Below are 15,342 nucleotides of genomic sequence, written 5' to 3'. Positions count from 1 at the left end.
GTTGGTGTTTTCCAGATTACAGTACTTGTTGTATGGAAGTTTTGATATTTTGAAACATATTGTGGACTTTTGATGAGGACTGGATCTATTTTTTATTACACTAAATATGTTTATTTTTATTGTAGATATAGTGAAGCAAAAGATGAAGACCTGGGAAGCAGAGATTTTAACAGGGTGGAAGCTGTGGAACAATGGAGAAGAAACCTAAGTATGTACAGAAAACCAAAGCATCCATCATACACTCAAGAGAGAAGGATTGAAAATCAAGCAGTAGCAATAGATAAGAGCAGTCAGCGTGACGTGATTCCTAATATTAGTGGAGAACAGAAAAGAAAGGTGACAGATGGCATAACTTCCAAAGCAGATAGTGAGGGAGGTAATGAGGCAGATTCAAGGTGTTCAGATTCATCAATTGTGCGGCAGATTGAAGAAAATGATAAGATTGAAGAAGAAGATGGCATTTGTGATTGGCGTAATGTGACTGCAGATGGAAGTGAGGAAGTAAATATGCAAGTTAACACACCTTGTATGCAAAACTTCAAGTACAGTGAGAAAAGATCAGCCAAAACCGTGTCCTGTCAGATTCCTTATGCAAGAATGAAAGGTGAAAATTCCAAACGTGTTGCAACAGAAGAAAGAGAGGGTCAAAACTTGATTGGGGCTACTAAACCCTCAGCTTCTGCAGACACCTCTCATTGTCATACTGATCCTTCAGCTACCTCTCTTAATTTTCCTGTTCCACCTCCTCCAGATATAATTCCTCATCTGGTATACTCAACCCCTTCCCTCCATTCCTCAGATCCTCCCCACGTCCCTCCTTTCCCTGACCATCCAGAACATACAGGAGAGAAAGAGGAGATGAGAAGACAGGCTAGTCATCCAATGGGCAAGAAGGAAAGGCATTTACCCCTTAATAATCAGCATGAATTACCATGTACACCTCAGGAATATACTGACTTCATTGAGTTTTGTCATGCAACTCAGGGACAGCTACCTCCAAACTTCAGACGGCCATCATTTGTTGGATCATTGCACCCACCCTTCACTCGGAACAGACTGAATGCACCAGGACCATCTTGTGTGCCGAACCCTGGTGATGGATGTGTACCGATGCCACTGTTGCCCATCCCCAAGTGCCTGGGAGTCTGCTTTTCTTTCCTTAAAAGAGGGTCCTGTCAGCGTCCCATGTGCAGATTTTCTCATCAGGTGTGTTGATGTTCTTTGTTCCTAATGTTGAAGTGTTTGTTCTATCAGCTCTTCTTCCTCCTTGGCTGCCAACTCATCTCCAGCTCATTTTTTCCACTATGCCTTTTTATTTTTTATCATAGTTTTGAGTTTTGTATTTCTCTCTCTCTCTCTCTCTCTCTCTCTCTCTCTCTCTCTCTCTCTCTCTCTCTCTCTCTCTCTCTCATTTTGTCTCTGTTAAAACCCATTTTGCCTCAGTGTACATGTAGTTTTTTATACAGGTTTTACTTTGAATTGCTTTGGGTTTGGTGGTAAGTCAGGTCTGATTGCTGTTGGCTTCTAGGAATAAATTCCAGAGGATGCTGGTAATCACTGTGTTCAGAAGTGATGATATCATACATTATAAAAATTTTATTATGGGTTGATTGAATATTAGCTCATTTGTGGAGAAATTAAGTGTCAGTCTGAGTTGAATGAAAGGATAACAGCTGTGTGTGTGATTTTGGATAACGTTGCTGAATAATTGAATAGATGATTATTTCCATGGTCTGAGGCTTCTTGTCTGTATTTTTAGAAAGTGTTAAGAGAAATACATTGAGGTGGTTTGGCCATGTGGAGGATGGAGAGTGAGAGACTAATGAGGAGAGTGTATGCGAGTGAGGTGAAGGGGGGGAAGAGGAAGGGGGAGGCTGAGGTGGAGATGGAGGGATGGAGTGGAGAGGTATAAGAGAGGAGGGTGTGACCTGGGAGCAAGGCAGTGAAATGGCATTGGACAGGGGAACATAGAGGCGATTTGTTTGTGGCCACTCCTTATGGGATTGAGGCATATGGCAGTAGATAGATAGATAGATTATTTGCTTGCTTTCTGACCTCCCATTAACTCAATCATTGAATTAAATGTAGAGATGTGTGATTTTTTTGCCACTATTTTGTGCAAAGTTTGACCTGTTTGTTATTTTTATATTTCTTATCCCTGCTTAATTGAATTATGGAATAGCAGGGTGATGTTGAGATGGCAGCTTAAAATGTTTTAGACCAGCATATTTGATTTGAAACTGAATATCTGGTTATATTGTATGGAGAAGAGGTGACAGATATGTATTTTAATGTCCTGTGTACAGTATGTGTTATGTTCAGAGATTTGCTCTTAGCACAATACAGTACAGTAATACCTATACTCTCCGGAAGCCCACTTTCTGGACACCCCACTTACCGGACATTGGTGGCCTGGACCTTCAGAACCCAAAAATGGCCAAAAAAAGTAAAAAATTCCCCCCAAATCCTATTTTTTTCCCCTTCCGTAATTTGAAATTGCCGCGCGGCACCGAACAGCTGTTTACACCACGGCCCATTCACCCCTTCCTTCCTCACCCCTTACCCCTTCCTTGTCAGTGTTGCCATTTGGTATTTTTCATTACCAAATGTGGGCCAATTTAGTAATGAAAAGTTCGTTTGGTAATGAATCAGAATAATGCATTACCAAACAGATTTTTCACATGTATGAGGATACACAGGATGGAGATGGTGGATTGTCTGCTCTCTCTGATTAATCTGCAAGCCTACATAGCGTGATAATAATCAACATGCTGTTAATTATAAGGAGAGTGATTACATGTATTTCCACTTGTATATATAATTAGTGAAGAATAAATGCTAGCTTACGAATTTGGTAATGAAAAGTATCACTCACTCGATGTAGTGCTGCTCTCAGGTGTCTGCCCTTTCTTCTCCTCTCTCATTCCTTCCTTCCTCTTCTGTCTTTCTTTACTTCATTCTTTCCTCGTCCTTTTGCCTACGGATGACTTTGCACTTCCTCTTTTGTCTTTCTTCCTTCATTCTTTCCTCTTCCTTCTGCCTGTGGGTTACTCTATACTGAGTGACAAGCCTAATGGTTTCCTGTACACCAGGAAGCCATTTACTATGCTGGGTGGTAACCATATAACTAAATTATGGCACCTGGTGGTTTAGTGGGTAATTATAGCACTCCAATCGGATTGAGCTGGTGAAGGTTTATATCCAAGGGGTGGTTGGGGTTATTGCTCGTGTAATGCCACTCAGGGATGAGTAAGTCTGGTCACTCTCATCTTAAATGTCAGGACCGAATTACCTAGCCCCGGGCTTCTACGATCCTCATGGGGCAACGTAGAATTGTATGATGGATGGATGGAAAAGTTATATTTGGTAATGAAAACTGAGGAGTTTGGTAATGTGACCGTTACGATCTGACAACTCTGTTTCCCCATCACCAACAGTCACTGCCTAACTTCGATCGTGAGTAGATGCTTATTGCAGTGGATGCCACACGTGCTCGTTTTTTGTGAATAAACAGTGAATAAACTGCAATACCTTGCCAGTAGACCACACGGGAATTTACAGTGTTGTGCATTGTTAAGAAATTAGAATTTAGAGTGCAAAGGATTAACTGTAGAGTGCAAACTGGCGGTTGAAACTGGTGTGGTGCAGTTAACAGTGTGCAGTGTTAAACAGTTATAACTCAAGTGCAAAGAATTACTGTACGTGCTTCAAGAGCATTTGCACCACTGCCAAAGCCTTAGAGAAGACGGCCACAGACGTGCTGTAAGTACCCTGGCTGAGGTACAGTCACTTCTAATTCCTCATTCTTTGGTTTCTTTTCATTTATTTCATGCTTTATGTCCATTATTGGTGTGAATAGGGTCTTAAATAGGTTTAAATAGGTGCTATGCATGTCCGGTAGGGAGTTATTTAGGTGGCTTTCAAAGTTAGGCTGGGTTAGGGTCCTTAAGTACCAGTCCAGCAGGCAGGGGCCCACTTTCTGGACATGCCTTTGGCTCTATTACATCGGACAGTAGAGGGATTACTGTATTCCATTTGCAGGTAATAAGCACCCGAAATGATGAATGAAATAAATATACACTGTGAAATGCTTTATGAATATACTGTACAGTATACAATACACTTGGTGCTACTTCCCTTCTGGTCTCTTTTCTCCATCCATCCTTCTGTCCTTCTGCTCCACCCTTTCCTCCCATCCCTACTGCTGTCCCTTCTCCAACTTGTTATCCCTCCATCTTTCGCTGCAGTCTCCCCCCCCCCCCTCCCATCAATCATATGAGAGTTGGAGTTAGTTCATCATTTAGGGGTCAGCGTCCTTATGAATCTGAGTCTTTCTTCTCTCACTTTAACTTTAGTTGTAGAAATAAGATCTCTTCCCTTTTTCCGTTAAAAGGGGGAGGAGGTTACTAGTAAGGAACCTACCGCTACTTCAGGCTAGGGAAGAGAGGTATTGGACCCTTCAGTAAACAAGCTATACAGCTCTCACAGCTCATGAGAGACGGGGACTGGAGTTGTCCAAGGTGGACTGGGAAGTGATAAATGGAGTGTGACTTTAGTGACCAATGTGGCCCACTCGTGTCAGATAATGCTTGACCAGCCATTGTGACTGTTTATTGGTGCTTCTGACTGGATTGCACTTAGGTGAGAGAGCTCTATTACCATGTTGGAGGCCAGGCCAGCCGAATTTCCCATGTTTGTCTTCTGGGTCAAGTGGTATTTCTTAACCAGTAGATTCCAAGAGTCTGGTCTTTGAAGGTGGATTGAAAACTTAGTAGGAACCTCACTCATGCTTTTACTCCTGATGGGAAATCAGTTATAGTATCTTTTGTGTTGCTTCCTTGGGAGCTGCGGCATGTTTTGGATCATCCATCCCTGGGGAGGCCTGTGGTCAGTGTGACAGGCCATCAAAGACAGGGTACTGAACATGATGAAGACCACTGACAGACAGGCAGATGCAGATGGCATGGGAAAAATTCACCAACCCCCCATCCCTTATCTTTTCATGAATTATTAACTATATTGGTCTCACACTTTTTCTTTTTTAAACAAACCAATACCATTACCTTGAAAAATTAAAACTTAATAGTTCAGAAGCAGCAAACTTACTGGTGTCCAGAAACTAAAAGCTGCTTTCTGGGATGGAATGAAGAAAAGTTGTGTATTGACTTCGCAGAAAGAGCATACGCCAAAATCCATTTTGACAACATCAGTCTCGTTTGTGAGAATGAGGAAAAGTGTTCAAAGGAGGCAAGAGAGATAGAGAACTGACTAAAAAAGTCAAGATAAAGAAATCAGGAACCTAAGAAAGGAAATTGCTGAAGGTCAGAAGGAGATTGACAGTCTAAAGGATGAAATCAGAGGTCTTGAGACTGTAAACCAGACCGTGAAGTAGATCAGATCCCCACCCACCACTGTAATAGGAGGTGAGGCAGCAAGTTCTCAACAAGTTGCCAGTATTAGTGAGAGCACAGTACTGCACTGGGTGCAGTTGAAGATGATACTGGCTTTGAAAGCCGGAAAACAGTAGGCAGACGAAGGGGACACACCCAGCTCAAGAAGCTTAATGATGGATTTAGTGTCTCAAACAGATTCAGTGCCCTCACATTGGTAGCAAATGAATCTGTCCCAAGACAGACACCATTAGAGGCAGAAGAGAACCTGAATGACGGAGTGCAAAATGTTAAAAGCCAAAAGTCTCAGAAGCAACAGGCATTGAAGGCTAAGAAAGATAACAAATTAACAAGCATTATCTGTATGGTGGATGCCAAGGAAACCAAGGGCTTTCTGATTGGTAATTCTCTGGTTCAAGGACTTCCATTGAGCTGGCTTAAAAAGGTTTTAGAGACAGTATCATGATTGTTGGGCTAGAGAGCAGTAATGTAAATGTAATGTATCATATTTAACCCCTAAAACGCGGATCGTCGCGTTTGCGACGCTCGGCCATAAGGGCAGGACGGCAGGTCGTCGCGTTTGCGATTTTAGTAAATTTTGAATAACCGCGGGCAAGCAGGCTCCAGCTGGTATTGTCTATCAGTACCACCACCCTCTAGCTACAACTAGCATACTTTACCTTTGTACTACTGACCTCAGTTGTTGCCAAATATCGCGTTTTCCCCCCGTACCCCCCCCACCACCACGGCCCGGCCAGCCTGGCTGTGATACATGGCAGCGCTCTGAGCGCTCAGAACTGTAAATCTGCGATCTCCTCTCACAAGCAGTTTATGCTACTAGGAAACGCTTGTTTCCCCAGTTGTAACACTAGCTTTTGCCTCTGTTTAGCATCAGTTTACTGCAGGCTTTCAAAGTGAGATTATGGCGAGTTCTAGCTCTTCCCAGTCAGTGCAAGCGGCCGACAGGAACGAGAATAAAGTGGCGGACGTAAGGCAGAATAAAAATAGCGCCGTGGTGATCTTTTGGGAAGTAATATGATTGAAAATAATGTAGTATACATGTTTTTAGCTGTGAAAATGGAAATGTTTGTTGAGTGACGGGAAGACCGCCGCCACAGTGCATGTCGGCCGTACGCTCCATTGATTTTAGCCTTATTTTCAGTGCTTATTGTACAAATACGGATTCCTAACTACCTTTACGTTGTAGTATAAAGGTTACTGTGACAGAATGAGGCTGTGGTAGAGGGGAAACCGGGTTGCTGGAGGTGTGAAAGTGAAAATTTGGTTACCCAACTTTGCAAGTCTCCACAAGTCCTTGGGTAGTCCACGAAGGCTCAACACCTGTCTCTGGAGAAAGCTGAATGTAAGTACTATCTGCCATACCAAGTATAATGTTCTAGGGTTAATCTCTGATTTTTGGCGAATATTTTCCTACAGGTACTCAGACCGCGATACAACCCTGCCACTCGGGGGGGATCGACTGTAAACACCCGCATTTTAGGGGTTAAAAAGCAGTTTTCAGAATGACGGTCTGGATTCATACCCTCAGAGTCTACAAAGCAAAGATCATTTCAGCCAAAATGGTTTAGTAATGTAATAGCCTCTGCAGTAAGTGAGAGAAGGGCTACATACAAGAGGGCCAAAAGCAGCCAGGATCAGAATGATCTGGACTCCTTCAAGACTGTATGCAGGAGACTGAAATCTGTGATAAAGTTGACTAAGAAATTAAGAAGTTTGGGGTGGCATCTTGATGGAAAGAGAGCCCTAAAGAGTTCTTCAGCCATATTAAAAGTAGGAAGCCTTTCAAAGGTAGTGTTGCATCAGTTAAGAATCTGTCAAGTGTAATGCTAGTCTCAGGTTTGAATGTGGCCAATGCAGTAAACAGCTAACTATTTTGTTTTGGTCTTTATGTAAGAAGATACTCATGGCAAGACCAGCACTGGCCCATGAGAGTGAAGATTCCATCATTGTCTGGTGAGGTGGCAAGAAAAATTGACAAGCTATATATTTACAAGTTTCCTGGTCCAAATAAAATTGTTCCAAGAGTTCTTAAAGAGGTGCATGACCAGGTAGCTCCTTGCAGAAATCTTCCCCAAGTCGCGGGAAACAGGAAGTACCAGAAGAGTAGAAGCTAGTAGATATGACTGCTGTGTTTAAGTGTAGAAGTCAGGTATGTCTTGAGATTTACTGTCCAGTTAGCCTGACCTCTATCATAGTAATACTGTTTGAAGCAGGGTTGTGAAGTCGGAGTCGTTGAGTCGTCTGTTTTTGGTCGAAGTCTGTAAAATTTTCCACACCTCAGACTCCAACCTTTTTGGTTGTGAAATGGTATCAGTCATATCTTTTCATTACTTTATTCAATTAATTTGCAACCATGTATAACGGCTTATTTGGTATTACGTAAGCACTATAAGTAGAAAATTTAAAATAAAGATTTAAGAATTATATCTATCAAGATTCATGAATATTATTCATTTACCCACATCATGTCCACGTGCCGTATTATTAATACATTATATACATAGGTCGGAGTCAAATACGGAGTCGTAGTAGTAAAATTTCTGGAGTTGGAGCCGGAGTCAGGAATTATTATCACTGACTCCACAACTCTGGTTAGAAGGAGTGATTGTCTACAGGATAGCCAAAACACCTGGATAATCACCACCCATTTATGGACTCTCAGCATGGGTTCAGATGACATAGATCATGACTGACTAATTAGCTTGAATTTTTCCACAAAATGTTGAGTGAAAACGACAGGAATAAAGCAGTAGACATCCTTTACTTGGACTTTCAAAAGGTAATCGACAAAGTGTGTCACCTCAGACAAATGTCAAAAGTGCATGCACTCAGTATTAATGGGGAGGTTACATTCTGGATAGAAATAAGGTTAATGGATAGGAATAAATGAAAAGTGATCAACAGAATTTCTACTGATTGGCCTTCAGTCACTTCTGGAATTCCACAAGTGTCAGTCCTTGGTCAACTCCTGTTCATCATTTATATCGGTGATATAGAAGTAGGCCTGTTAAGCGTGATCTCAAAGTTTGCAGATAACATTAATCTTGGAGAAAATGTGAGTGGTCTTGAAGGGATTGAAAAACTCCAGGCAGACTTGTCTAAACTAGGGGAATGGTCTGAGACATGGCAAATGCCATGTAACCGGGAGAAATGCAAGGTGATGGATATTGGCCATGCAAATCCCAGGTTAGACTACAGTATTCACTTTTGGGGAGAACTCTGAGAGTGACGGACTTGGAAAAGGACTGAGGTGTATTAATCATCAGTGGCTTAAAGTTTTCCTAACATTGCATCAAAGTAGAGAAAAAGACCTAGAAGTTCCTGGGCTACATCTAGTGACAGTTTTGTTACAGTAATTGAGTGTTCTTACACTCTGGAACTCCTTAATAATACGGCAGCTTGTGGAGTACGCTGTGTGGTTCTGGTTACCTATACTGAAGAGATAGATCAGCTTGGAAGAGTTCAAGCAAGAGGTATAAAACTAATTCCATCCATCAGAAGACTGAGTTATCAGGATTGCGTGATGGCTCATAGACAGCGAGATCAGCTCATTGAAGTATTTAAAATACTGAATGAGTTTGACAGTCTTGAGCATAGAAAGTTGTTTAGTCTCAAAATGCAACCACCCATGGTTGGAGGCAGGAATTGAAAAGATTTAACACCGACATTTTGTATCGTATCGCATTTTAAAGGCTCCAACATGCATGCATCCATCAACCTTGGTCACCTCATGGCGGCTTTCCACGCTGCTAGATCTCTGGCAGTCTCCTTATTCAGTTCCTGACCTGAGAGGTCACACAATGACCTAGTCCCAGGTCTTTTTTAATCTGCCTCTCGTAACCCTACCGCTTATATTCACACTTCTTACTTGCCACACCCAGTTGTCATCCTCCATCCTCTCCACATGCCCAAATCATCTCAATCTGCGCTTCCTTATCACAGCACCAATGCACTTGAGTCCCATCCTTCCTCTCAGTTCTTCAATCATAAACCTAGTCCCCCCCCCCCCTCCAGGCCTCACATTCAAGGACGCACTACATAATTATCCATATAATTGTTGTAATTTCTGTACATTTGAGCCCGTGAATATCCTCTTCTTTTACTTCCCATGCCTCACAACCATACAGTATTATGCTCCTAACACATGCCACATATATTTTTTCTAAACACAGAGGGAGACCCTCAGTGTATCAGGAGAGGCAACAGCCACTTCTTACCCTAGCCACAGAGCACACACTCAAGAAACTTACCAGCAATATCAGTCCTTTCATGCTTGACAGTCTCTGTATGCTCTCCCTGAAACACTGCACACATAAAATCAGCATTATCTTGCAGTCTGCCTTTAATACCGCAACATCTCTTATGCACCCATTTATCACAAATACTGCACAAGATGGAGTTACTTCACACATCCTTGTGGCAAGCTGCTCATGGCCACTTTTCCTACGCTTTGACAGTACCATCACCAGCTCTAGATATCATTGCATCTATTTTTGTTTTTCACGCACATGATATGCTCCACGCGGAACAGACTCCCTGGGAAATTTGTTAATAGTACTACAGTAGAGCAGTTTAAAATAAGCCTTGATAGGATCTTACTCACACTAGAGTGATTGTAAATTGGATGTGGATTCCCAAGCAAATACAAAATATCCTTGGCATGGACTAGATCTTTGCGATATTAACCATCATTGTAACTCTCTCTCTCTCTCTCTCTCTCTCTCTCTCTCTCTCTCTTTCATTCCTTCTTCATTCTGATTACTCCTTTTCCTCGCTTTCATTAGCTTTATTCATTATTCTGTCGTGCCATCTTGTCTGTTGTTATATGATAACGTTTAGTATTGATGACCTATGTTAAAACCTGACTTGTAGCAGTATTTTCCTAATTACCCTGGAAGCAAACAGTTGAGGAATAAAAACATTATATTACTAGCTATCTTCATACTGACATCTCGGTGAAAGGTATCAGAATCCCATGATCAACACATCAGTAAGGATTATTAACTTCAGTGACCCAAGATGCAGAAACAGCAGTATTATTGCTTCATATTGATGGACCTTATCTGGAGTAAATAAACAGTGGGAAATTTTTGTGGTTAGTGGCAGCAACTATCATCCACTCACTTGATGTAGTGTTGCCAACTTTTTCTTAAACCTTTATCATTCTTTTTCTGTGTCTGCCCCTCCTATCTTCATATTTCTCCCATCTTTCCTGTCCCGTTTTATTACTCCTCTTTTCATTTCAGGTGGCTTTACATTGAGTTATAAGCCTAATGGTATCCTATAAGCTATTTATGGGTGGTAACCATATAACCAACCCACACATGTACCCTACGGAAAGACTAGAAAAGCTAGATCTGCCTACCTTAGAAGAAAGGAGAGAGGGGAATGACATGCAGTATTAAGGGCCATGATGGGAGTAGAAAAAATTGACAGAGAAGATTTGTTTGTATGGGATGGGAGAGTAGCAAAAGGACACGGAATGAAACTGAAAAAGCCAAGTTGCTTCATGGATATCAAGAAATATAGATTTCCATATACTGTAGATGACTGACCTGTGGAACAGCATGGACAGAGATCATCCAGTCTAAAAATTTAAACGAGTTCAATGCAAAATTAACTTGAGAAATGGAGGTGGAGTCTAAAAATTTAAACGAGTTCAATGCAAAATTAACTTGAGAAATGGAGGTGGAACCCCATGAGTGTAGCTAATATCCTGTAAATCACAACTAGGTAAACACATCATCATTATCATCCGGACCTCCTTTCCCACCCTAGGGCAGAGTGAGGAGTAGCAACGTAAAGACAGCCCAAATTTCCCCAATCCAATGGGCCATGCCTCCATTCACTCATCATTCAAGCCCCCGGATTCCTGGCTCTATCGGATACATCAAAAACATTCACCACGTTCTGCAGTTTCACATAAACGTATCCGACTGAGTCAGTCTGGACCCTGCCAAAGATAAAAAGGAGTGCCAAATGCCTAATCATGCACTTCTCACAACATTCATCCAACCAGCTCGATCTCTTGTCAGTTCCCTAGCCTCACTGACTTCCAAACCTCAGTTCCTCATACACTCATTCACCATATCTCTCCACCTCCTCCTTGGCCTACCTTGCCTCCTCCCTCCTTCAGATTCACTCAGATATACCTTTTTCACCACTCTGTTGTTATCCATTCTCTCCACATGACCATACCATCTCAGTACACTCTTCGATTATGGTGTCCGCTGACTTCCTCACTCCACATCTTTCACAAATCACATTGTTTCGTATCCTACTCATGCTCTGTACTCCACATACATTCCTCAGCAGCCCCATCTCCACTGCTCTTAAGCGGGCCATACACGCACAAGCGAGCCCGTCTGGTGGCCTGAAGAGGTCGGCCTGTTCAGGCAAACCTGGGCATGTTTGGGTAGGGATCAGGCGGCCTCAACAGTCGTCGTGGGATCTGTCGCGGACAGATTTTCGTGGTCAGGCTCCGGTCAGATCCAGACAAACTGAGTGTGTGTGGGGTACCGCAGGCCGTCAGGCATCAGTCTTGTATCAGTTGTGCAGGAGACTTTTAAATCCTTTTACGAGCAACCTGTGGCAATGAACCTCAGTGTGGCTGTCAGTCTTTCAAGGGGCGAAATAACACTCCTCATACAGGTATCCTTCTTCCTTATTATTGAGGAAACCATTGACAACAGCTGCAGGTAGGAATCATCGTCCATCCTCAAGTAATTAAACCAGTAATTTTCTCGCACCGCAATTCTTTCAACAGTCAGATGGGACAATTTACTCCTCATCAACCAATCTTTTGCCCATTCAGTCTGTTTTTTCCTCCTCTTTCTATTATTTGCAATATAGGCTGTGGCAGCAGCACCAATAGCATACAGCTCCAGGTCATCTGTGGACAGTGGAGCGTCCATGGCCACCCTCACACCACGGCGTTTCGCTTGCAACTGAGCTGAGACGTGAGGCATGCTGAATCGTGTGTGGGCACAGCATTGTTTGTTGAGGCCGGCCTCTTCAGGCCACCGAGCGGGGTCGCCTGTGCATGTATTGCCCACTTTACTCTTGACTTTTCTTTTTCATGCCACACCATAGTCTCACATCCATATGTTAAAGTAGGCACTAACACTCCTTCATATAAGCCTCGTGCAGCTGCAACATTCAAGCCTCTGTTTCTTATCAAGGTCTTCATTGTACCAGCTAGTTTTCTTCCTTGTGTCACTCTGCTTTCAACTATTTTTGCACATTTTCCTCTCTTTTCTATCACTGTACCCAGGTATTTTAACTCTCTCACCAATTTCAGTCTCTCTCTGTTAACTGTAACAACGCACTGGGAGTCACCTTCTCTCTCAATAACCATCACTTTACTCTTCTCAACATTTACTCCCAAGGCATGACACTCACAGACATCAGCAAAACTCTGCAACTAGGTAAACACACACACACACACACACACACACACACTATAAAGATGCAGCAATGTAATCTGAAATAATGAACAAATGTTTCCAATTCGTTTTCAGTAAAGAAATGGATTTTGTAGAGGGGGAGGGAGTGACTAGAAATATAGTGATAAAAGATATAAATGTGGAAGTGCAGGAAGTGTATAAATTACTGGAAACTCAAAATGTATGGAAAGCCCCAGGACCACATGGAATCTCCACTTGAGTACTGAAAGAATGTAGAGAACAACTGGCGGGTAAGATTCATGGTCAGTGAGTTCACTGCAAAAAGGGAAAGTGTCTCGGGAATGTAAGAGGGCCAATGTGGTACCAATTTATAAGAGAGGAAACAAGGAAGAACCCCTGAATTATAGACCAGTGTCCCTGACCAACTTGGTCGCAAAATTGTGCACAAGAATTCTGAAAGACAGATGGATAAAATATCTGGAGGAGATGAACATTTTGGCTGAAAGTCAGTTTGGATTCAGAAGTGGAAGGTCGCGCGTTTCCAACTTGTTGAGCTTTTACTCAAGAGCGATTGACATGCTACAGGAGAGAGACAGCTGGGTGGATTGTGTGTATTTAGATTTGGAGAAAGCCTTTGACAAGGTACCCCACAAGCGACTTATGTGGAAACTGGAGCACATAGAAGGACTGAAAGGAAGCCTCCTGGAGTGGATGAGAGACTTCTTAACCCCTTAAACACGGATCGTCTCGTTTGCGACGCTTGGCAAAAAAGACATAACAGCGGATCGTCGCATTTGCGATTCTAGTAAATTTTGAATAACCACGGGCAAGCAGGCTCCAGCTGGTATTGTCTATCAGTACCAACGCCCTTTAGCTACAATTAGCATACTTTACCTTTGTACTACTGACCTCAGTTGTTGCCAAGTATCGAGTTCCCTCCCCCCCCCCACGGCCCGGCCAGCCTGGGTGTGATACATGGCAGCGCTCTGAGTGCTCAGAACTGTAAATCTGCACTCTCCTCTCACAAGCAGTTTATGCTAATAGGAAACGCTTGTTTCTCCAGTTGTAACACTAGCTTTTTTTCTCACGGTTTGCCCCTGTTTAGGGTCAGTTTACCGCAGGCTTTCAAAGTGACATTATGGCGAGTTCTAGCTCTTCCGAGTCAGTGGAAGCGACCAACAGGAACGAGAATAAAGTGGCGGGCGTAAGGCAGAATAAAAAGCGCACCGTGGTGATCTTTTGGGAAGGAATATGATTGAAAATAATGTAGTATACATGTTTTTAGCTGTGAAAATGGAAATGTTTATTGAGTGACGGGAAGACCGCCGCCGCGGTGCATGTCGGCCGTACGCTCCGTTGATTTTAGCCTTATTTTCAGTGCTTATTATACAAATATAGATTCCAAACTACCTTTACGTTGTAGTATAAAGTTTACTATGACAGAATGAGGCTGTGGTAGAGGGGAAACCGGGTTGCTGGAGGTGTGAAAGTGAAGATTTGGTTACCCAACGTTGCAAGTCTCCACAAGTCCTTGGGTAGTCCACGAAGGCTCAACACCTGTCTCTGGAGAAAGCTGAATGTAAGTACTATGTGCCATACCAAGTATAATGTTCTAGGGTTAATCTCTGATTTTTGGCGAATATTTTCCTACAGGTACTCAGACCGCGATACAACCCCGCCACTCAGGGGGACTCGACTATTCACGGCCGCGTTTAAGGGGTTAAGGGACAGACAAATGAGGACAGTAATAAAGGACAAGATGTCTGGATGAAGGGAAGTAACAAGTGGAGTCCCGCGGCACTCTGTGTTAGCGCCGGTAATGTTCCTGATTTACATAAACCAGGGTTCTCAAAGTACTTTCTATGATGGTCCAGTCATAATATCTGATGTGGCAGAGGTCTGTCTATCTATCTATAGCCCGACGCCCTAATCCCGCAAAGGGTGGCCGCAGACAAAACGTCTCCAAGTCGCTTTGTCACCCACCATTTGACTACCCTCCCCCCAACTCACCCCCCCTCCCTCATATACCTCTCAACTCCATCCCTCCACCTCATCCTCGGTCTACCTCTCCCTCCCTCCACCTCACCTACATACACCCTCTTAGTCAGTCTTTCATTCTCCATTCTCTTCACATGTCCAAACCACCTCAGTGTATTTCTCCTAATATTCTCAACCACATCCACATCCACCCCACAGCGTTCCTTCACTTCTTCATTCGTCAACCTGTCCCTCCACGTCACTCCACATGCTCCTCTCAAGTAACTCATTTCCACTGCTCTCACTCTTGACTTGTTCCCCTCTTGCAAGGTCCATGCCTCGCTTCCATACGTCAGGGTAGGGATCACGATACTATCATGGAGTAACTTCTTAACTTCCATACTCACCTCCCTATTTCTCATCACTGCTTTCAGTGTACCAACAACCTTCCTTCCCTGCTGTACACTTTCACGCACTTCATCCCCCAAAGTTCCATCCTTACTCATCACACTACCCAAGTACTTGAATGCACTCACATTCTCCATATC

This window comes from Coenobita brevimanus, chromosome 82, assembly GCF_032717465.1.
Source record: "Coenobita brevimanus isolate Jiangsu-jjx chromosome 82, ASM3271746v2, whole genome shotgun sequence".
In the NCBI taxonomy this organism is placed as follows: Eukaryota; Metazoa; Arthropoda; class Malacostraca; order Decapoda; family Coenobitidae; genus Coenobita; species Coenobita brevimanus.
This window is presented reverse-complemented; position numbering follows the sequence as displayed.